At 36.9% G+C, this 24,555-nt stretch overlaps 1 protein-coding gene across 3 annotated transcripts in view; it reads left to right on the top strand.

The window, feature by feature from the left end:
• The first annotated feature begins 11,324 nt into the window (after window positions 1–11,324).
• The window catches only part of ZBTB20 (zinc finger and BTB domain containing 20), an 830,948-nt gene continuing 817,717 nt past the window's right edge, over window positions 11,325–24,555 (top strand). For all 3 annotated transcript variants that reach the window (XM_081234533.1, XM_081234531.1, XM_081234534.1), the window contains exons 1-2: window positions 11,325–11,385; window positions 13,379–13,473. The gene's annotated coding sequence lies outside the window, so the exon portion shown is untranslated. The remainder of the gene's footprint in view (window positions 11,386–13,378; window positions 13,474–24,555) is intronic.

Genomic DNA, 24,555 nt, shown 5'->3' with positions numbered 1-24,555 from the left:
GGGAGAAACTGTCTTTTTCTACCAATTTCTTCTAAAACATGACTTACTTTCTTGCAGCTTTCATTTCCAGGAAAACAAATATTGCTTCCTTCTATGTAAGAAATGCTGTAAATCTCATTTTTTTCCACCCATTGGAAAATATTATCTAATCTTTTCATACTCTAAGTAAAAATTCAGCTGTTAGTGTTCAAGAATTCTAAAATATAATTTTTCTAGTCTGTGTATCCATGGTAGTAGACAAGATTAATCTCCATGCAGAATATAAAATAGAGCAATTGGAGATGTGATCTAAAAAGTATAGTACGTATAGTACAAAAGTATATTTTAGTATAGTACCTAGAGCTCCCCAAACTCCTCTCTGCCATATGGAGACCCACGCATTCTCTACTTTTAATCCAGTGGGGCCTAGATAAGCCTGAGGCTTGTGTCAGTCAATGGAACGCTCCCAATGGGAAAGCCCCAGGACTTTACAGAAATATGCATTCCGTGGTTTTGGTTATTACCTTTTTCAGTATCCATCTTACCTGCCACCCATTATGTAACAGGCGTTTGGGTTGGACTGATGCAACTCCAGAAGTGGGTCCTGATTAATATAAGCCAATCAATAGAGTTTCTAAATCTCCTGCTCTAGATATTTGTTCCAGAATGGGCAATAACTTTAGTTGGTCCTCACAGAATGAAATTCAGAATTTCTGTCCAATAATTGAGGGAAAAGATTTACTTACTCTGATGATGTGGCATCTGTAAGGCCTAGGACCACTATAACTACAGCTAACACACAAAGATGGGCTAAGAGAATCCCAGAGAGTTTGATCAAACCACATCCAAAACTGTACTACATCTGGACTTCTATTATGTGGGCCAGTACATTTATTATTTAAACCAGTTTGTGCTGAAGATCATGTATGCCTGAAGTTCTCATTACCATCTTTGCCATTACACAGAGATAGCCCACCTGAGAATAAAGCCAAAGTAAAGAAAAAAATCCAGGAAAGAACAGGAGAGACTGTTTTCTGGTAACAGTAATGAGGTACTACCTTCACATGGAAGCCAATATAGTATAATTTATTATTTAAAATAATTTGAGTTGGGTTTTTTATGCTTGCAAATGTAGAGTCCTGACTAATTCAGTAGTGTTTGTTTTGCACAATTTAGTGGCTCCAAGACTGGATTATTCCTCCATTGAAAAGGCCATTATAAGAACCAGATTTGGAAACAAAACAGAAATAATGCAAATATGATCTTTAAGAACTAAGTTGAATATAATATGATGATTGGTCAGAAAATCTTAATTTATTATTCAGGCAAAAGAACCAATTTGCTACTTTAAAGGACAGTACTGACTAAAATTTACCAAAAAAGTTCAAAAATGGTTTAGATAATTTCATCATGCTCTCAATAGCTGGTTAGATGCCCATTCTACATGCCCCTATTGGAGGATTATTATCTATTTTATACTCCAGTTTCCAAAGGAGGTTTAAGGCTTCCTCTCCTTCTAACACCATCATGAATAAAGAAAGATTATGTGGATCAAGGCCAAGAGCACTGGTGGGCTCCAGTGCTAAGGGCTAAAATTTCCAATATGACACAAGAGGTTTGACATCCCTATGGTTTCATTCTTTTCTCTGCAGTTACTGTTTTGGAAATATCTCTTTGGGTGTTGTTTTTATCCTTTTCTGGACTTTTCTCTTGTCCCATGCATCTGTTATTGTTAGAGGGGTTTTGGCCCCTTCTTTCCAAGACTTTTTCCACCCCCATCACCCTTAGGCTCTGACAAATGGGCAGAGCACTGGGGAATCAGACAAGGAGGCCATAAGTTTGATGGTTAACATAGAGATTGAAAAACAGGATAGCTGTAGTAGATGATATTTCAACCAGTCTACCAAAGAAAGAAAAGTCTCAAGAGTCAATTCTATCCCACAATAAAGGATACCTCACCTGTAACATAGATGCCAATCATAGTAAACTATTTGACACTCCTTGAATTCACTATGCTTTTAACCGTGCTAAGCCTCAATTCTTCATCTGTATTACTGGAGATAATAATTGTACTTAACTCATAAAACTATTAGAAAAATCAACTGTACATACAGTTCCTAGGTTTATAGTAAGTATTTAATAAATTTTAGGTATTAAAATGTACCTCCCCCGTGGCCCTTATTAGATTGTAACAGAATTAACATGTTTCTTTTAGTAGACTGTGTGATTAGTGATGAGTAGGGACCATGACTAATTTGTATTTATGTATGCAATATTTAGCAAAATTAGGAAGTTCTCAATAAACATATGTTCAGTACATAAAGAACTGAATGTTTAGAGTTCAAACTTCTATTAGCCTTCGGGGAGAATGAGAAAAAGACTTTTCCTACAATATTTAAGCCATGTATAAATCATATTTAAATGCAAATAACAATACATAATGCAATAATTTTCAAGGTTTATGCTTTGCATTCCTATCAAATTCAAATTTTATATTATCTCTAAATTTGAAGTGCAGGTAATATTGACAAGGAGAGCAAGCACTGACCCAGTATGTATAGATTAAAGTAAATCAAGGTGTTCAAAATGAGAATCAGGCAATAGTTCTACATGGCTTTCCTTCCCTTTCCCTTGGTCTTCTGCTCCTCTAGGAAGGTACTCAAATTTACTTCAGACATATGTACCACTTCTCTTACACTGCTGATAATGGGAAGCACTAAAATGCCTGAGGAGTGACAGGAAATAAAAGAGCTAGCAAGGGTTGTGATTATATGCTCCTAGACTTTCTGTTTATAAGGAACCACTCCTTTGCTTGTCCCACAAATCTAAATCATCCCAATTTCCAGAAAATATAAGCACCTATTCCAAGTGTTTAGTTCTTACATGCTTTCAACAGTACTAGCCTTTCAGTCAAACCCTTGAACATTTTAAAATGTCTTGGTTCCAAAGCCAGCCTTCTGCCCCATAGTGAGCTTATCAGTACTGGCCGTAATGACAGATGTGTATGGATTCAAAGAAAAATATTCATTCAAAATGACAGTACTGCAGTCTCACAATTTTGAACATTATTTGCAAAGTGTATAGCCTATGAAGGCTTGAAGGAAACGATAAGATTAGAGGGCAAAGAAAACATTTTTCATGATGACTTGTTAAAAAACTGGGGAAAAAAAGCCTTACATTTTTGGGGGGTTTATGATCTCTAAATAGGCCAAGAAAATCAAGTAATATACTTAATATACACAATATACTTGTATATTCTTGAACAACCAAATTTATTGTATATCTTTAAAAGGCGCTGAAAATAGGCATTTTTTTTTCAAAATACCAGTTCAGTCTTCAAACTTAAAAGTTTATTGTCATTTCCCACTGTGGCTTCTGTCCTTTCCAATGATTTTTATGAGGACAGTTGTTTAAATTTTAATCTCAGAAAGGCATCCTGTTTTGAAACTTAAAATGTCCCTGGCATTTAGAATATCATTTAGGTGCATTTCATAAACCTGGAAACATTAAAATTCTAAGACGTTGAAGAAACACTGGAGTTACTAAAAGAGGCTTTAAACAAATCTTCTCTGGAGATTTAATACACGGCATATTAATTTTCTGCACAAATAGTTTAGGGATGCATGATTTGCAAAAAAGAATCCAATCTCTCAAATTTCTCTTATATTTTCTCTAGCAGGTGATGAGGGTTAGTATTTCTTTACCTAGAGGCATAACCCACTTTTGGAAGGGTTCACAAAGCTGGAGACCTCTGTCATAATGTAAAAATCATATTCTTCAAGAAAAAAACAGGTCACCAAAGGTCTTTTTGTTTCTTTCTGCCAATTACAAATAGACAAAAAGTAAAATAACTCTCAATTAGAGAATAGGCTTACTGGATTTGTGGAAGGAGACGAAGAAGAAACTTTGGTGGAGTCTGGTCTTTCCCCTGACTCTAGCTTCCTGGCTGTGATTCTTGATTAGATGCCATTGCATTTTCCATTGCCCTGTGAGAGATATGTAATTGAACTCTGATAAACTGAGCTATTTCCAAACTGACGCCTGTTGCATAATTTCAAAAGATCTTAAAAGAACAGATTTTAAACCTGTTCTCTAAAAAACAATTAGCAATGTAGAAACCCTACTTGCCATCTCTACCTAATCCACCCTAACCCTCTGAAGGTCTACACATTAGGAAATAGTCCTGAAATTCTTGAGCTTTAGAATTTCAGCAGTTTAATCCTCGGGTTATGGAATTCTATAAAAGAAAGATCCACTCAAGGACTGTTGTTAAGACCTAGGGAATTATGTTTAGAATATTAAATTCAATTTTAAAAATTAGAGCCCTATATTCCTTGGGCTTATTTGAGAGTACAGTGATGAAAGTGGCAAGAAGCTTTCTGTGGTAGGATGAATAATCGTCCCCTCTGCCCCCAGAGGTGTCCATATTTTAAACCTCAGAACCTGTGATTGTGTTACATAGCAAAAGAGACTTTGCAGATGTGATTCAGGCTCTTGAGATGTGGAGATTATTCTGGATTATCCAGGTAGCCCAATGTAATCACAAGGATGCTCATAAGAGGGAGGCAAGGAATGACAGCTAGAAAAAGAAGATGTTAGACAGAATTAGGGAGAGAGCAATTAGAAAATGCTATGCTACTGGCTTTGAAGATGGAGGATGGGGCCACAGGCTAAGGAATGCAGTGGCTTCCAGTAACTAGAAAAGGCCCTGCAACACCTTGATTTTAGCCCACTGAGATTGATTTTGGTCTTCTGATGTCCAAACCTGTAAGATAACAAATTTGTGTTGTTTTAAGCCACTAAGTTTGTGATAATTTGTTACAACACACCAGGAAATTAATACATCTTCTCTAGTAGCTTTCCAATATAAACCACATCTGTGGACATTCTTTAACACTAAAAGTGGTCCTCACATCAAAATTGAGGCATTCACTGAACAACAGAGCCCCAGAAAGGGAGAACCTTGTTGGGTAAATTTCATTTAAATGATTGCTCTTTGGTATCATCATAAATTTTTCCTTAGCCAAAATGTGATTTAACCAGTGACAGAATCTGGAGCAGACCTTAGGACAATGAGTGAAATAATTCCATTCTTACTTGAGAATTAGGACACAAAGTTTGTAGGAAAGGGCTTGTTATGGCTCAGCATATGGCTGAAGCGAGAAATCCTTCTGATGCCACCACCTTTCCAAGAGAAAACTCCCTTTCTCTCTCTCTCTGAAAGAGCCCTACAATGAAATCACTATAAGATTTGAATCCCACGCTTGTGACACTAAAACAGGGAAAGGGGTTTCCACACTATAGAAATCAGAGAGGAACCAGCTGTAGTGACATACGTATCAGACGCTAAAACACTATCTACCATAAACAGAGACCCATCAATTTTCAAAGCAACACTGGATGGAAGCAACAGCATCAATAAAACCCCTCTCTAGTGAATATATCACATATTCTGGTCATGATGCAATGAGTAAAAATGATCCCTTGGACTTAGTAAACAACTCTGAAAATCTCAGACTTATCATTAGGACATTCTGAGTTTAGATGAAAGTCATACTTGCTCTATTTGACAACGGTTAGGAACATTTGAGTATTAAAAGACTTGTGGCCTGGGTTTGTATACTCAGCTTGGTGAAGTGATTTATATTAATTCACAGGAATTCTAGTTAAAATGAAGTGCTCATATTAGATTAATTCTGTGTCAGAAACAATGATAAAACTCAAATGAAATATAAATATATAAAACATTTGTTTGAAGACAGCTGACACAGACAGGGTTTAAGGGGCTATGATTTCTGAGAGAAGGGAAGCACAAAGAGGAGAGCTCTAAAGGCAACGTGGCCCCTTCTGAGGCATTTCTAATTCTCAAAGTGAGGGAACAGAGTCTGAGGAGAAAGCTACAGGCTCACTGGGAAGAGGCAAGAGAGGATAGGGTTTGACTCTGCCGAAGTGATTGAAGCTTGAGTGACAAAACTTCAGAGGAAGGAGTGACAGAGAAGTCAGTCTAAAACTCTGTGTTTGATTTCCCCTTGAGGAATTTGTGAACTTTTAAGCTGGATATGCAACAGAGTAACAAAACAGTAATTATGAGGCCATGGTTGAGCAGGAATTACTTGCTTGGGAGACAGAGGATGGAGTTCAGAGATTGCTAAAGTAAAGGAGAAACTGTAGGAGAAACTGTAACACTCAGACTTTTATTTGAGACCCCAGAAAGGCCATGCCTATGGAAATAAATCTGCCTGAAACAGACCTGCCTGAATAAACACTAACAGCAACCTTTACAAGGATCAAGGTGATCTGTTTGTGTTTGCACTCTGCCTCCCAGAAGAAGCTTAATCTCCACAATTGTTCATCACAATATACAGCATTCAGTAAAAAATTATGAGCCACGCTAAAAAACAGGAATGAATGAGTCACACGAAAGGAAAACAACAATAAATACAGGCTCACAGGTGTGGGAGTTTTACTCAAGTACGTTACAATAAATATGTTTAATATGTTTAGAATAAGAGGAAAAGATGGAAATTTTCAGCATAGATACAACTTCATCAAAAGGGATCAAACAGAAATTCTACAACTGAAAAATACTATATCTGAAATTAAAAATTCACTTCTGCCTCCAGACAGGATGGAGAAGATAGTAACAGGTCATAACTCCCACTTGAACTAGGAAAAACATGAGATAAATCACAAAAACTATATTTTTAAAAACATCAGAGACTTGTGGATACAAAGAAGAACTCATGAATTAAAATACTAGAGAGAGAAGAGCTTCTCCTGGGTCAGCTGCGTTTTCCAACTACTTTTTCCTGAGGAGTATCTATTGAGTCTGTGCATGTACTGAGAAGGCTTACCATAGAGTGACTCTAATAGGATAAAGGGGAAACAAGTGGAACTTTTGACATTTGTGTGAGCTGGAGCGAAGCCCCAAACATAGAGCTGTAGAGCCCAAATTGCTAATTCACACAATCAGGAGCAAATAAATGGTTGTTTTAGGTCACTAAGTTTTGGAATAGTTTATTACACGGTAATAGATATGGTAAAATTATAACATTCCCCTTATGTAGGAAGATGATTCAGATGTATGTAGCTAAAACAATTTAAAAACTAAATAGGTAAATTGCAAACACAAGTATACAAACAAATAAATACATGAACAGATAAAATAATCTGTTCACTAAGAAATAAATATGGTGCTGGGATAGACACTAATTATGGACACTTTAAAAAGATAAGTGATAAAAGTAACATTATGTAAATTTTAAAAATAAAGTTGAAAATCTAGAATAAATATTTTTCTAAGAAAATTTAAATTACCAAAATGACTAAGGAAGAGGTAGAAAGATACAATAACCAAAAACTACAGAATTGAGAAAATAAAGATTTATCCTTTTTTAAAAAAGGAAAAAAAACATAAGTATGGTAAAAGACAAAATTTTCCCAACTAATTCGAAAAAGCTAGTCTAATAAAATTTCAAAATTGGATGAAAGGTTCAACAAGGTCCATGCCACTTATGAATGCTAATGTCAGAAGTTTGCAAATTCCAAAATAAAAATAATAGTAAGTTAAACATATTATTTACTGAATAGTAATAAAATTAAGAAAATTTATCTAGGTAAATCTATCATTATAATTCAATACATTAACAGAATAAATAAAATAATTATGATTATTTTATACATTTAGAAAGGTATTTGATAAAATTCAATATTCATTCATGATTTTTAAAATGCAGTGCTTTGGAAGCTGTGATGATAGAGCAACTTCTTTAACAGAACTTTCAGCAAGAAACAAAATCAAAGGTGCACATCAAAAATGCAGAAATAAGACAAAGATGCACACTACTATAACTACTATTCAACATTTTGTTGTCAGTCTGGCCAACAAAATAAGAAAAACAATATATTACAAACACTGAAAAGAGACAAAAAACTATCACTGTTAGATGATATGAATTTCTACATAAAATCAAGAGAGTCAACTGATAAATGATGAATAAAAGAGTTCACCAAGATGTCTGGATACAAAGTTAATAAGTAAACACATAAAATTAACTGAATCTCTAGTTTACATAGTATATATAAAAATCAGTATCAGGTCCTATAGGTACTAGATGGTGTGTTCAACCTGCTAACAGGAGGTGGGCATTATAATTGGTAGTTCTATCTGAATCACATGACTGGATTTTGGGAGGAACAGTCCCCAAAAAAGCACAGGATAAAAAAAATAAATGTTCAGCATAAGGGTCAGGGACCTCCTTGAGTCCCAGATCTATTTGTGCCTGGGACCAACTACAGCCCTATCATTCCAGTACCACAAGCCAATGGTTTTCTTTTAATTAGTGAAGGTGGTTTGAACTGGGTTTCTGTCACTTGCAATTTGACATTTGTAAATCTTAGTTGATGTCCACAGCAATTTTACAGTTTAATCTACACAGATCACACAGTGTTTCATTGTTACCACTGAAAATGTTTTATAGCATTTTTCACAGTTGTAAAATGGGATATTTTTTCCATTACATTTTCTGTTATTGCTTGTGTATAGGAAAACTATTTAACATTATATGGAATTCTTGATACATCTTTTGGAATGTTTGTATACCTGTGTGGGGGGGCTGGTGGTTGAGGTCTGTGCATGTGTAATGTAAATATAAAGATTGAGGCATTCCTTATAGACAGAAGCATTTTAACCCCAGATGCTAACATCACGGGAACTGGTATAAATAACCACCATTTTAAATAGGGGCAGTAACATCCAAGGCCTCACCTGATCACTAATATTGAATTAGAATATTTTACGTTGCTTTCCTAACGCCTTATCATTATAATCCTAACAGCTCTCGTGCCCATATACTGAAAATAGCTTTAAAAACTTGCTGAAAAGGATGAATATTAAGTAGTACTTAGAGAGTGGCTATTGCACCTCGTTAAGGTTGTGGAATTAAACTATTTAAACACCTTTGTTAAGTTTTACTGAACTTTCTTATGTGAAGCTGATTATTCTGTATGGAATACTTAAACTACGGTTACTACATCGTGTTGTAGCTAAGATTTATACATAAATTCTAAAATGTTTTGGCTTCCAGATGTAATAGAAATTTGTACACTTTACTGGTCTTCAAATTTGACACCTGATGCAATAATTTTGTGGATTCTGAGACCTTTATACATATATTCTTCGGAAGATCCATCTAACGTTATTTATGAGGTCGAGGCCTTGTACATTTTTTTCCACCAGGGCCTATTTATTTTGCTTAGGTTCTGCCAAAGACCGCTAATCAAAGCCAGGCATTTGTACACTTCCTTGCAAAATACAGCTTTAACAAGAACTCCCCCCAACCCCCATTAATATATGATCAGGTTCCTCATCTTCCACCATCCCCAAGGTGATGTCTGATCACCCTGGCCTGTCTTCAGCAAGAATCCTGCTAGGTTGGTTTAGCCAAAATCTCCCTTACCCCTAATGCTTCCTCTTAGCAATTTTCCATCCACTGACCCTCACCTTTTTCCTTGGCTAAAGTTCCCACTTGCTCACTCTTAACACGAAATTGAGCCCAATCTCGCTACCCCCTGAAAAATTCAATTGCAATGATCCTATCTATACCTACCTCAAAGGTCCTGAATAAAATCTGCCTAACCATCTTTAACAAGTTTCATGAATAATTTTTTCTTTAAGGCATGCTGTATGTCCCAAGGAAGCCTAGGATAAAAATTAGAGGACTTGAGTCTATTAAAACACTATACATCAAATACATGTCCTATAAAAAAATTGTTTTCAAATTGCAAATCCAATATATTATTTGTATGCATGGTATTTTTAATAAAGTCCCTTATTTTGTGACAAATTGTTGCTGAGTTCCCCAAATACTGCAACTTTTAATTTTGGCAGATTTTTTTTTTTTTTTTTTGGTATAGTGAAAAGCGATTTTTTTTTCTTCCTTCCCCTCTTAGCCCTTTTTAGGAATCTTCCCTGAGCTTCCTGCCGGCTTTAAGCCTCGTCTATTTCCCCCATGCCTCAGTACTGGACCAACACTTGGTAAGAATTTGGCTCTGAGGAGTGCTAGGCTGAGTGACAAATGGATGAGGATTAAGGTTTTATTGAAGCATCTGAACCGCATTCAATTTTCCGTGTTGCTTTATTTGTTCCTTCTAGCCCTCAGGATATTGAATTTTGTGGGCTTGGGTTGGGTCGCTGGTACTTCAGGCGTTTAGTAGTACGAAACAATCTGCTTCTCCCGTTAGAATAATATTCTCATTTATATTAACGGCGGCTTACTCCAAACTGCTTTACATAGCATTTTTCTAAACCTCCTGAACGAACGCATTTTCACTTTGAGCACTAGCATTGCTTCAGCGGCCTCTGCCACCTCCTGGCTTGGCAACCTGCACCCCGCTCCACAAGAACCAAGCCTGACCCAGCGTGGCCTTGAGCGCCGCCGCCTCGCCAGACCCTCTCTCACGCTTTCCCTCCCACCGCCCGGGATCCAGCTTCCCTCCTGCCGCCTCAGCCGTCAGCGACAGCGACACGCTCTCCTCCCCTCCCGCGGCTCCCCGCACCAGGTCGCCGCGCCAGACAGCGGGCAACCGCCGCCTCCGCTGGGGCATCCCGACTCCATAGGCCTAAAGCGCTCCAGACACCTGCCTCTCACTGGCCACCGCCGCTGCCCCTCACCCGGCAGCCCCCTCGGCAATTGGCCCCCGGCCGGCCCTCGTCATCCTCGGCCTCGCCTCGAGTCCCGCCTCCGTCGCCAGGTCATTTAAGTTTATCACAAATAAATAAATAAAGGAGGAAATAGAAATGCGTAGAAAGTAAAAGCAGTTAGGAGGGGGCGGGGGCCTGGAGAAAAAAGGGGGGCGCGGCGGAGGTTAGACAACCAAACCTGATCGTGTCTGTGTTGACCAATCACGACTCACTCTAGTCCGGTCTGACGGGCTCTCTCAACCAATAGCCTCCCACCTCTCGGATCACTGAACAACGAGATATGACTGACCTCTCCAGAGTGGACGAAGGTGCGGCGGGGTGAAGGGGGGAGCGGAAAGACTGCTGACCAATCGCCTGTTAACAGTTCTCTGAGCGAACTTTCCGTGCTCCAATGGGTGTCTGAGATAGCGGATTGGGCCTCTTCTAGCCCAATCGAAGCTGGTAGAGATGAGGGAAGAGGCAGATGGGGGCGGGGACAGGTGAGGGGAGGAGGAAGAGTGTATTTTGTTTATGGGCGGCAACCTCATGAGGGGCGTCCCATTCTTATTGGCTCACTGCAGCCAAGAGTGGCGTGAGGGCAACCCAATAGCAGGAAAAGATAGAGGGTTCGCGGCGTGAGGCGCCCAATGTGGGCCTTCTGCCGAAGAAGTAGGGGCGGGGGGAAGTTTAGGAGTTGAGGAAAGAAGATTAAAGAGCGCGAGGAGGTAACGCCAAAAACTCTAATTTGTTGTGGGGCGGGCTGGAGGGAGGGGTGTGTGCGTGCTGTGGGGGACGGGGCGTCTGCGAGGCGCTTGGGGTGGGGGGCGGTGGGACGGGAAAGGAGGGGCGCGGGGTGGGGTTGGGGGAGCGAGTTAGAGTGGCGAGCCCGCGGGCTGTTGGCCGGCCGAGCGCGCGCCCCCTCCCCCGGGTGCCCCCCCCCCCCGGCGGCCCCTTCCCCCGAGCGCCCCTCCTTGCGCCGGGCGGCGGCGGTGGCCTCGCCTGACCCGGCGCGGAGGGAGGGAACGCGGGAGGGTCCCGGGTTCCAGGATCGGGCGGGGCGTCCCGCAGCTGGAAACGTGTCTTCTGCCTTCTTTCTACTCCCCGCGCCTGGAGCTGCCGCTACCAAGAAGAGGAGCTGAGGGGGACTAGCCGGGGCTCAGGAGCTACTAGAGGCGCCCGCTTGTCTTCCGCCCCCTCCCTCCTCGCCCTTCCCCGCTTGCCGTGGCTCTGGCGGTATCTGGAGCGTCTTCAGAGAACTGGGGGGCGGGAGGGGTCCTGGCCCAGAGCCGCTGGACGCCCCTCCAGACGCCGGAGCTACCGGCCGCCGCCTGCTTCGCTGCTACGACTGTAGAGAAGGGGGCATGGGAAGGGAAGACAGCTTTCCTTCTTTCTCTCCTCCTTTGGGCCCCTTTGGAAACATTAAAAAATGTTTACGCTTTTTCCATAGCTGAGAGAAAACGGTTGGAAGCTTTTTGAAAGTTTAAAAGAAATGCACTCTTTTACATTGTTTAATGCATTATTGTCCGTGTGGCTTTCTGGTCTTCTCCCACCATCCGCCCCACGCCCTGCCCTCCTAAAGCTGTTAGCCTTTTTAAGGATGCTGAAGAGGCAGGAGGCAGGGATTTTCTAAAAGTTGTATTGATAAACACTTGTACAAACATATGCTAGGCACACACATAAACGATAAACATTCGCGAAAAACACAATATGGCGTACAGAGCTACACTAACTAGCGCGGTAATCCGCTGATCTCTTAACCCAACCCAGCTGAATGGGGTCAGTAGCAGGATGACAGTTCTCCAGTAAAAATCTGAATGAAACAGGAAGTAATTTGGAAGCAGCCCGTGGGTAAAGTACTGTCCTCACATCAGCATTGGCCCAAGCTAAGTTGAATTTGTGAATCTTCGAGTCATGTGAAAATTGTCTTAACTGCTTCTTACCATTAAAAATACCAAAATGTTGCTCAAGTGGAATTTTCTCACTGTGTGGTCGTGTAAATTTCAGCTAAGAAAATTCAGAGACCACTCATTCCCCCAGTGTTTTCAAGCAAGCTCTGTTCTAAAGTTAGTATTCTTGTTGCTATTCAAAGTTTTAAAGCATGAATTATAAGGACCGTTTTGTAAATACATTCTCTAGCTTTACACATTGAATAATCAGTTACCATCGACAAGTTCATAAATGGTTTACTTTCTTACCTGTTGCTCCTAATCCCATACACCCTTTGCTATTGCTTGGGAATCGTTAAAATACACCCTTCTACCCCATCACACCCCCACGTATAAATTTGACCAGTCCAGTTTTGGCTACGATTTGCATTTCTGTATTTCTTGGAAAAGAACAACAGCAAGAACAATTTACATTGTTTGTTTTTTTTAATGCCCTTGTTTGCTCTTTGTCATTCTTAATCAGAATGTATCAAAGTTGATGCACATATAGTGCATGGTAATACCATTCACTGTGCCCTCTTGGAAGTAGTCTTCTTTCAAGAAAGTTTTTGGTATTGTCCTTGAAGAATTGCTGATGTTACTCATTGCTTAGCGCTCAAGGTTTAATTCTTAAGGTTGGGGATGTGATTTCCATTGAGCTCAATTTTAGAGGGCTTTAGCCTTGAGCATACATCATGCTCAGTGAGGAGAAGGAAAAAAGTGAGTTTTCTAGAAATATAATTATCTGCTCAGTGAGTCCAGCAGTTGGGTATTTTTGGTTTTGTGATTTCAGATCTCACAGACCAGTGGAATAAAGGCCTTTTGCATATGAAGATCAGGTGACAAGTTAACTGGCTACCAGCCTCCAAAGCAATACGCCCTTTCATGGTGAGGTCCCAATTTTAACAGACTAAAGAAAGAAGTTTAAGACTAAAAATTGTCAAATTTTATCCATTTTTAGGAAGAACTCTTTATGCTTACCTGTTTAGTTCATTTAAGATGGCAGTATTTTGAAATAACTACTATACCAAGAAAATACAGCTATAGTAAATGTGTACACTCGCTACTAGCAACTAGCTACTGAAAGACAATATGAGTTTAAGTGGAGTACTAGAGGAAAGAACAACTTACATGTGACGGTTGTAATTTTGGTGTGTGTGTGTGTGGTAGGGGGAGGAGGGGTATTGTTCAGAACGACTAGTTGATGTGATGCCAGTGTCCTAAGTAAAGTCAGGAAGTTTTTGAGACCCATACATATACAATTGCTCTTGCTGTCAAATTAACACGACTTTGACTACTTGGTATAGGAATAAAATCCAAGGAAAAAGCCATTTTAAATGAATTGCTTTTATCTCAGTAGTCAGTCTTCAGAAGACTTTCCAACCAAATTGTAATTCCTAGAAAAAATTAGGTCATTTTAGAAGAACAATAAAAGATACAACTAAGTTCCTATAAAGGATCTAAAATTTATAAACTAATTACAAATTATTTGAGATATCTTAGAATAAGTGATAAGAAGAGATTCTTTAAAACATTTGGAATACAGAAGTGGAGCTTGATGGGCTCTGATTTATTCTCTGAAATAATTTTTTTGTCTGAAATGGATTTTTAAATTCATCAAACTGTTCTAGACACTGTTCTAGATACTTGGGATGTAAAAGTGAACAAGGGAAAATTACCTACCCATGTGGAGTTTACATTCTAATGTCGCATACACTTTGGGTACTTCAGATTGCTAGAAGAAGGTATTTTTGGATGAAACTTTAAAACCTAGCTGTTTTCTCATTTGGGGGAATATGATTTAAAAAAGCTTAGAGAAGTTCAAGAGGCAGGGAGATTTTACCAACTGCCAATGATAAGAAAGGAAGAGCTTACTGTATTATTTGTACCCCTTGTTATTGTCATGAAATATTCTCCATACGTTTCAGTAGGTCTTTTTAACAGATAGGGGTTTTATTTTTCGTAATTTTAAGCTTGCCTTTGAAATAAATAAAATGTTACTTTATATTAAAAAATTCTGTGTCTTGGAATTTACTGTAAAATTCCTGTGGAGCTTTTGTCTTGTTAGCAAACTGTGGTAAACATAAGCTAGAATATCTTAATTTGTTTAGTTAGAATTTGTTTTAAGAATATGTCTGAAAAATCAAGTGCCTAAATCTTTTACAGTTGTGGTTTTATCAAGAGAAGGTGGAAATTTGTAATTAATTTATAGGTGACTTTAAAAAGAGAAAAAGAGAGAGGCCTGCAAAAAATGCTTTCTTATTTAAACCTTTCAAACTACAAAAGCATTTGATTGGCACTTCTCTGATTTAATAGACCATTTGTAATGCAAGAGGAACATTACAGAGTATTTTAGTATTACTTTAATCATTTAGTCTGTAGGTGTAAAAATCCTAGGTTTCTAACTGAAGGAAACTTGGTGCCTGGTTAAGGGAGTATATGATTTTGAAGCTAAGTTTGTTGCTTCAAGTAGTGGGTGTCACACCTTTCCAAAATCTAGTTCATAGTTCTCAAATAACACGTTCTTATTTTTGTTATTTTTCTCTATCACAGTGAGTTTTATTTTGTTAGTCAAATATGAGTTCAGTTCTTAAGTAGCATGATTTTTTTTTTTTTTTACACACAATCCTCCTACCTACAGTCCTCCCATTGCCTGCTGTAAAAGGGCTTGAATCTATACCTACACTAGATCTCTATGCTAATTTGTAGCATAATCAATTCTTCTAGAAAGGGTACATATTAATGCACTTTAGAGAACTTTGAGATTGCCTGTGGCTGTTTAAGTATGGACCACGCAGCGTCTGAAAGCTACAAATAGGAAGATTTAGCACAAAAAGCAGAGACTGTAACTAATAGAATATATTGTTTTAGCTGAAATCTTTTAAAAAGCAAAGTGGAAGAATGGTTAATAGAATGTTAAAAATTAAGAACTTTTCCTAATTCTAGTAAGGATGGTTGATCAATGTGTCCTTATGTGCATGTAAGTATGTATTTATATATGATCAGTTTTTGAATAAAGACATATTTCATTACTGGATAAATGATTCCAGTGCTGCCTTGTGTTCCTTGACATGGAAGGCATTCAAAGTTCCCAGGTGATTTTGTTTAACATACTCTGTTACTGACCAAACCTTTGCTCCGAGCAACATAGAAATACAAGCTAATTAAATCTTTGTAAATTTTGTAATAATTTTGGATTAAAATTTATTTTGGGAAGTTTTTTTAAAGCATGATTACTAAGCAGCACATAAAATGAATGAAATCTAAAGTGAAGAGCTGTTAGAACCCTGGATCCACGTAATAAGATAGTTGAGAGTTTCAAAAGGGGTATTCATAGAGTAAAAGATAAAATCTTGACATGTCAAATTTCTATAGTAATAAAATAAAGACTAATTAATATTCATATTTTTAAGGTAAGTGTAAGTATGTGTACAGTGCATTTTAAGTCAAAATTTGGGGTGTTATTGGCTAGACACAGTCATTTCTTTGCCAGAGATCCTAGACTGTATGAAGGCTAACCATCTGTCAAGTGATAGAGACAAAGAAAGGTTTAATATACTAGCCCAAATTTTCCACAAACTTGTTTTGAATTGTATTGTCATTTTGTTTTGGCCTTCATATTCTGTGTTGAATATGCACTGGGTCAGTCACCCCACTTAGTTTTATGAACAGACTATTCAAGGTTTAGATAAGGTTACTGTCGCAGCTGATGTGATCTAGAGGCAAGGTAAAATGTTTTGAATTTGCTTTCATGTAATGTTTAAAAACTCACAAGTGGACCACCCATTAGCAGTTATACAAGTGACTTCAAGCACACTTATTTTCACCTACCCATCCTGAATTTTGGGTGTCTTAATTCTTTTACTTTATATATTCAAGCCTCATGATTCAAACCCATTCCTGAGCTATTTGTGGGGGGGGGATGGAGGGAAGTAGCAACGGGAATCCAGATTGCCTGTTTTAGGTACAATATGGTGTGATGTGAAATTGAAACAGCAGATTGGTAAGAAACTTTAGTTTCAAACAAATATAAACTAGTTTATTTAGTGAAGTCATACACAAAACAGGAGTCTCTATTGACAAGACAACTTTTTTTTTCCAGTAACTTCCACATCATGAAGTCACCATTGTTCTTTGGGCCAGCAGACTGTTTCTAAGGCATCATATAAGAAAAAGAAGCCCTAATATTGCTGATTTTAATGATATTCTTAGATGTGGTAGGCCAAGGAATTATTTATAGCAGTGCTAATTATATCAATAAAAATAGCAATATTAATACTGTGAGTGTCAAAATCCATTCTTGACAGTATGAGGTAAACAGAACTATAGTCAAACAAAGCAGCCAGCCTGTCTCTACTGTCAGCTCATGAATATGCACTTAAGGAAAAATATACACATAGTTTAGAGAATTAAGTGTGTTGATTTAATCTCTTTTTCAATTACTTTTGACCTTTTTTTAAAAAAAGATGTTCATTATTTTAAATTCAAACAATATGAAAAAGACTTGGATTTTTAGTTTTGAAATTATTGGCAACCATTTTCTTACTGACTGTCATTAGTAAGTTTCTAGAGACTTATTTATTTATATATGGTTAAGTACTTTATAAATTATCAGAAATTCATTTTCTTTGTACCCCCATTTTTGGGACACAAATTACCATCACAAAAGCAACCTCTAACAATTTACAAAATGAAACAATACAAAACAAAACAAACCCTACCACTACCATACATGTACACACAACCATAAATCTCTGGCTTCCTTTAGGCATTAAAAGAATATCCTTTTCCATGGTTTTGATTTAAGAAAGAGCATAAATTTTCTTTGTAGTTGTTTTTACTTCTAGTCAGTTTTTACAGTTTTATGTTATTTTAAACTTATTTTCCTAGGAATATAAAATCCAGTAAGTAGAAGTCATTAAATCCAATGTTTTTTAGCTTGAGGGGACATCTAACTTATCAGCCAATCCCTCATATATTTGATTTAATTCTTTCATTTTATTACACATTGTCAAAAATTTCAGATGTAGAGATTGGAAATATTGTTTTTGGTATACCGTTACAAGCAACTAGTTGTATGATCTTAAGCATTTCACATAATTTGTTTGCATCTCTGCCTTAGCTTCCTTCATCTTCAGGGTCCCTTTCAGCTCTAATAATATGAGTATCTTTCTTTTGATACTTGAGTCTTTATTTTAGCTTCAGATAACATGACTGGATGTGATGTGCAGGGGGCACCAGGAAAGAGTATATGTAAAATATTTGACTTTGCTTTTTACTTCCAGTCCTGGATAAAAGTTTCATTTTAATGATACTTGCTTTCAAACATAGCATAGTAGTACAAAAGCCACAATATTAAGTACTGATAATCTTTTATAGTTGGTAACTATAATGTCTATTAGTTTACATAAATTTTTACCAGCTCACCTTCACTCATGTAGATATATTGGTAATAGAATTTATAAACATGATTCTTTGCATTTTACTCTGCATAAAGTTGCTTAACTGGAGAAAGCAGGTAATAATAGAATGAATTAACTCAGAGTTGTTTTCTCATTCTATAAAATATATGGCTAGATAGATTTATTCGAAGAAAAAGGTAAACTTGGTTTATGTGCCTAATTTTTAAAGCAAAAAATAAATATACTTCGAGTAATCAGGAGCCATCTCCATATAGATCTTATAAAACTGGTGGTTTTTAACTGCTGCATTTGATTTTTGATCCTACATTATATCCATCCAGGGATAGATTTACATAGGAGGACTGATCAGATATACAAAGAAAGTTGACTCTGTTTTGTTGAAGAATAGTGGGAAGAATCTGAAACAAACTGCATGCAATTTGTGTGTACCTACTTGTAGGTATTTATTTAATGATGACCTCAAAATTTTCATTTAGAATTTCACTCTCAGTTTCTTTTTAATTGACTCACATTCCTTTTTCTAGTATGAATGGTAGTGAGAGGCTCAAAACCGTCAAATCCTTTACCTATTCACAAATGGAAACAGCTATCTGGAGAAAGCTGTATAATCCTTGGTTCCTTCCCCTTCCATACACATATCCATCGTTCTTGATACTGCTCATAACATTTTATAGATTACCTCATAGACGGAATATACAACAAATGTGACAGTATATTAGATAATGCTAAGCTATTTGGGAGAAATGGCAAGAAAAATTTTAGGTCAACCATAGGGCAACAAAGGTGGTATGAGTGCTTCAATGCATGCAACTAAGGGGAAAAAAACATTCTAAGAGATATTTAGAAGGGAAGCTGATTTTAGACTATAAGTTAACTGAAACCCAGCACATGTACTGAGGAATTAATGTAGATCCTTTTCTAAAGGCATTGGTACCAAAAAGACTGGCAAAATTATTGGTTGTAAGCATAGTGAAAGAAAATAAAATACATTCTGTTTTTGTACTAAGCAACAGTAGCCAACATGTATGAGCACTTAACTCTGTACCAGACATTGGTTATATCTGAATTTTTTTCAGTTAATTTCATAATCCTATGAGATAGGCACTTTTATTATGTCATTTTAAAAGATAAGCTAAGGCTCAGAAAGGTTAAGTAACCTTTTCAAAGTCACACAGGTAGTATATAACAGTTAGGAATTCAAACTCAAGTCCAATTCTAGAAAACCTAAGCTCTTAATCACCACCTCATCATGCCTCTCTTCTGGGACCATTTTCACTTAGTACTCGCCCTGATTAGTACTGGTAATTTTATTTCAAGAAAGGCATAGTGGATTTGGAGAAGGTTCCAGAGAAAGGCACAAAGTGAAAGAGCTTAAGTGGGAGGAATGGTTGCTATGGTAAAGTTTGTTTTTAAAATTTCACTCTTCAGTCTAGAAGTACAACTCCTGTGAGGGAATTTATCTGAAGGTTTTAACAGGATGGACTGGATAGCCACTGCCTGATTTGGTTGGATGGACAACAGTGGAGCTGGGTAACAGATGTCAAAGCAGATGGAGGAAATCATGAGTAGGAGCAGGTCAAAGGGAGCTTTAGATACTGGCAGTACTGGGAAGGCAGAGGTCAGAAAGGAGACCTAAATCTAACAGGTTGAGTAACCAAGAATCGGGATCATGCAGAAAAAAAGGGTGAGGCAGAACGGAAACAGAATATATTCAAAACTTTGGTAAATCCTACTGACTTTGGAAGGCCCTGACATTTATTGTTTGTTGTTTACACCCTTAGATTTGTTTCAGAACCAACAGCTGGCTTAAATAGGGGCCACCTAGAGTCTGGGATACAAAGACTGCTATGGTTTTGGCACAAAAAACATGATCATCAATACTAACTTAGAATTAGGCAGTAAGTTTAGATGCATTAAAAAGAAATGCAATTTAGCACAGAAACCTATGTGATAAACCTGAGAATAGCTGTCATTTATTGAGTACCTGCTGTGCACCATTCAATTCTGAAATCACTGTTTCTGGGGGGCATTTATAGTACAAGTTACCGTCTGCTGTCCAGTTTTCAAATATAAGAAAACATCTGCTAGCTTTTCTGAGGATTTGATGGGTAAAACAAATTATACCTTAATTTTATTTCATTTCATTTTGTAATTTAGCATTTGATATCTCCTCTTCCTACATTCATGGAGCCAGGCTCTACCAGGCTTAAGGTGGAATAGAGTGTAGACTTCTCTTATGTAAACTTTTCCTTCAATTGTCGCTATACTGACTGAAAGAAAGGTTCAATTTTATTTGATAGGATAAATGCATTTCTATCAGAGTAATCGGTTCAAATGATCAGCCCAGGTAAAGTCAGTGTACATGAGTTTGGATTATATTTATGATTGCCAGCATGAGTTAATGAAAAGGGAATTATATAAGTTTTAAAGTGAATTTTTGTTATTTCAAATAATTTTAATGACATCAAGCCAAATACAAACAGATGTGTATGCCATGTATACATACTCATACCCTTTTTCTACAAGGTACTGGAGACTTCAAAAGTTTTTAAGAGATAATATTCATTGTTGAGCTATATTATGTATATATATAGAGGTGGGGAAGAGTTGGATTGTCTGAATGGAGTCAAAGAATAATAGAAGAACTATACTATCACTTATGTGTCTTCAGTTTTCCTTATTACAATATCTCTGATATTTCCTTCAGACTCGTATTTCTAGTGCATTAGGAAATATAATAATCATTTTGTATGTTTCAAATTGATACATCACTAATACAATATACTGTGAAGTTAGAAAGATAACCAACATTCAGTTTACGCATGACACCTTTCCCCTTTAGGTTTATTGTCACTGGTACTCTTTTGTTCTCGTTCTTTTGACATCTGGTGGTATCTAGTCTTTTTAACAACTCTGTTGTTTGCATCCTCCCTTCCCTTCATATCTCACCCTTAGAGAAATATCTTTGAAAACTCACCCTCTCAATAATCTTTCTTGTTCTAGCAAAGGGTTGAGAACAAGGCAATATTATGTTGAAGGGGTGATTTGAGCTGAAAAGTGAACAGGATTCCAGACCTTTCTGATTCAGGTATTTCATATAACAGTCTCAACAGTTGTTATAAAGTGAATTGCTAGAGTATATAAAAGCCAAAAATAAATGGTTGCTGTTTTTCTGTAATTTTGTGTTATGCATACCTCTGTTTCTATCTATTATTTGTGTAATGATGAATTTTATTATGCAAAAATGGGTGCATTCATTCTTTGACATTCATCACCCAGGAAAGATAGCATTCAGAATTATACTACACTGAACTGCAGATCCTTAAAGGCAGTACCATATTTTATTAATCTTTGAAGCCTTAGTGCTTAGCACAGTACCTGGCACACTGTAGGATTCAATGTTGATTAGACTCTTTTGTAGCTGTCCTAGAAAGATTACTTTGATTCTTGCTTACTAGGCTATTCATTCCTTATTTTCTTTTGACTGGTTCAAATTTAGCATTGTTACAATCATTAATACCTATTACAGGGTTTCTGTGTACTTTTCTAAGACCCAAACATTTTTACACATGCTCATGATCTTTTATCCTTTTAGATACTTAATGAAATTCTGTCATGGCAGAAGTTCCAATAAAAAATTATATTTACCGTGATTCAGAAAAGAAATATATCAGTTATCGCCCATCAGTGATAAAGCAAATCTACTACAATCAATTCAGGATATTGTATTGAATAGAGTACACAGAATTACATTACCTAGTGATTCAAGGGTGAAATCCAAATTTCATATCCTATATGATTCCTATCTGGACCGTAGGACAAACAGTCCAGAGTATTTTTTTTTTGCACTTAATAGATTGTAATGAGATTTTGAGCATTTTATATGAGCTTCCTAATTCTTAAAAAGATAAGTTCATAAAATTTCACACAATTAAACAGAGCTTTAGATTATTTTACCTTATTATCTAAGTTGTTTAGAAGTCAGTCCAATGAAACACTTTAATGTTATTGACATTATATCCTTAGCTCTTATAGAAAGCAAAAACGGTAATTGGGCTGTGAACAATATGGAGGGTAATGTCATGTAAACCACTGTGTAGGGTGCATGTTTCTTTCCTATATAACAGTTGACATGCTTTTTCATATTTATAAGACCTGCTAGTTAGACAGTGGGAGACTTACATGATCTGCCAAAGTCATAATTTGTCTCTCTACTACTAAGTGAAGCTATAGCAAATTGATTTGAAGTTGTTTCCAAAACAAAAGATAATTATGTCCTGGGATAATTAAAACTGGGGTCTCATTAAAGCGTACTTCAAGTGATTAGTAGCTATGATATATTTTGGAATTTGTATCTAAGAACATAAAGAGAGCATATTGTTGTTTTTGTATATTCAAGAATATGCTTTCTGAGGAAAGTATTGATTCTTGGAAATAATGATAATAAACTCCCAGACAACCCCAGACCCACATACTTCTCCCCTTTCTCAATATTTTTAAAATTAAGGATTCTGAAAACAAGGTGACCTATGTATGGCCATCTTCCCCTTCACTTCCAATTCCTGACTGTCTTTCTGAATCAAATCGCTACTGAGATCTGTGAACAATTGCTGTGACACCTTGGGCAGAGAAACACTGCTTTGAAAACTTCTACCATCAATTGGGCAAGCAACTAGAGAATAGTACTGAAGTGCAGGGATGAAGATCAGAAAACAGTAGACATTGTAAAGAAGAGCTTGGGCTTCAGAGGTCTGTGAGCTAGTATGGGAGAAAGTTAATATCTGCCTATTTTATGTATCCAAGTTCTCCCCAACAGGCTAAAACGTCAGAGTAGCTGAATGTGCTGGCTGATTTTTCTCTGAGGCTGAAAAGAAATTCAGAGATAGGGCAACAGTGATCTACCTCCTCATGCCTTGGCAGGGAACTGGTAGACTGTCTACATTTCTTTTCTCCAAGTGTTATACTTCTGCCATTTAGGATACTCTAACAACCAGACCAGAGTCCCAGTGAGTTATCAATGAAAAATAACAATCCATCAAAGGGGAGCCAGTAGTGAGGGAGAGAGGAAGATCAGGCAGGAAAATTAGAGTACATACTCCAAGCAACTAGTACTATTGGCAAAAATAAATGAAGCCTGAATTTTGAAATATATTAAGAGCACTTAAGGACATTCAAACAAAGAACAAAAAAGAATTTCAGATACTAAGAAAAACATATCTCAATTGAGCGGCTCAGTGGAAAAATCGGAGGAGAACATGGTCACTGTTGAAACATGAGTCAGTGAACTGAAAGACCAAGTGCAAGAAATATATCAAAGTACATAGCACAAATAAAACATAATGAAAATATTGAATAAAAAGGATGAGTCTTGGAGGATAGTTTAGAAATCAAAATGTGAATAATAGGAATTATAGAGGGAGAAATAAGAACAGAAGGAGGAGAGGTATAATTAAATAATAGAAGAAAATTTCTTTGAGTGTAAGAAAGATCAGAGTCTGTGGATTGAAAGGGTTTATTGATTTATGGTCTTGATTGAAAGAAAAGACACAGTTCTGAACTCTAAAAATAAATTGAAACATAAACTCCCAAGTAGAAAGAACAAGTTTCTCCTATAAAGAGGAGAATATCAAAGTATCATAGGACTTCCTATTTGTAACACAGGAAGCAAGAAGATAGTGGAATGACATCTACAAACTGCAAAAGGAAAATGACTACAGTCCAAGAATCTCAATGCCCGGAAAGTTGTCATTTGCCAGCCAAGGTGAAAGAAATACATTTAGGGAAAACCAAGAACTCAGAACATATAATTCTTATTCCCCATCCAAGAAAATGCCTGAGGATAGATTATAAGCAAACAACAAATGAACCAGGACAAAGATTTCAAGATGAAAAGGGAAAGAAATAGTGGTAAATAATGAGCATTCGTATATAATTGTGTGTGTGTGTGAGTGTGTGTTGTGTGTATATCATTTAAGAAATAAAGATAGATGGCTAGTAAATGTGTAATAAAATAGACAATTCAGACTTTTGAAATAAAAGGATCATACTTATGTAAAGAAAAGTTTTAATGTACTAAAACTGTCTTATCAACACTTAGTTGATGGAGGGAGTAGACAGGAGGAATGTAAAAAAGGAGGAAAATAAGTGGTGGGAGATGAGAGGAGGAAGAAAAGAGGAGAAAAGTGAATGTATCCTAAAGATCTCATTTAGGAGAAAGGAGTGGGGGATAGAACCTCTTGGTGGGGGAAAAATTGTCTTAGAAAGATAGATATATTAAAATATATATATACATCTGTTAATTAGAGTAGAGAAAAGGAAGGTTAGCATGATAGAACATCATGTAGAACTTTCATAGCAGCAAGGAGAAAATAAAATGCAGAGCCACTTGATAAAAAAATATGGAAAAGGGAAATAAGGAAACAATAATGTAAGATTAAAAATAAATATAAGTAATTGGAAGATATACAATTAGGCACATTATTACATTTAATGTAATGGACTAAATTCTCCCATTAAGAAAACAGATGTCAGATTGAATTTAAAAACA

This window comes from Mesoplodon bidens, assembly GCF_964165515.1.
Source record: "Mesoplodon bidens genome assembly, chromosome: 5".
NCBI classification, from domain to species: domain Eukaryota; kingdom Metazoa; phylum Chordata; class Mammalia; order Artiodactyla; family Ziphiidae; genus Mesoplodon; species Mesoplodon bidens.
This window is presented reverse-complemented; position numbering and strand designations above follow the sequence as displayed.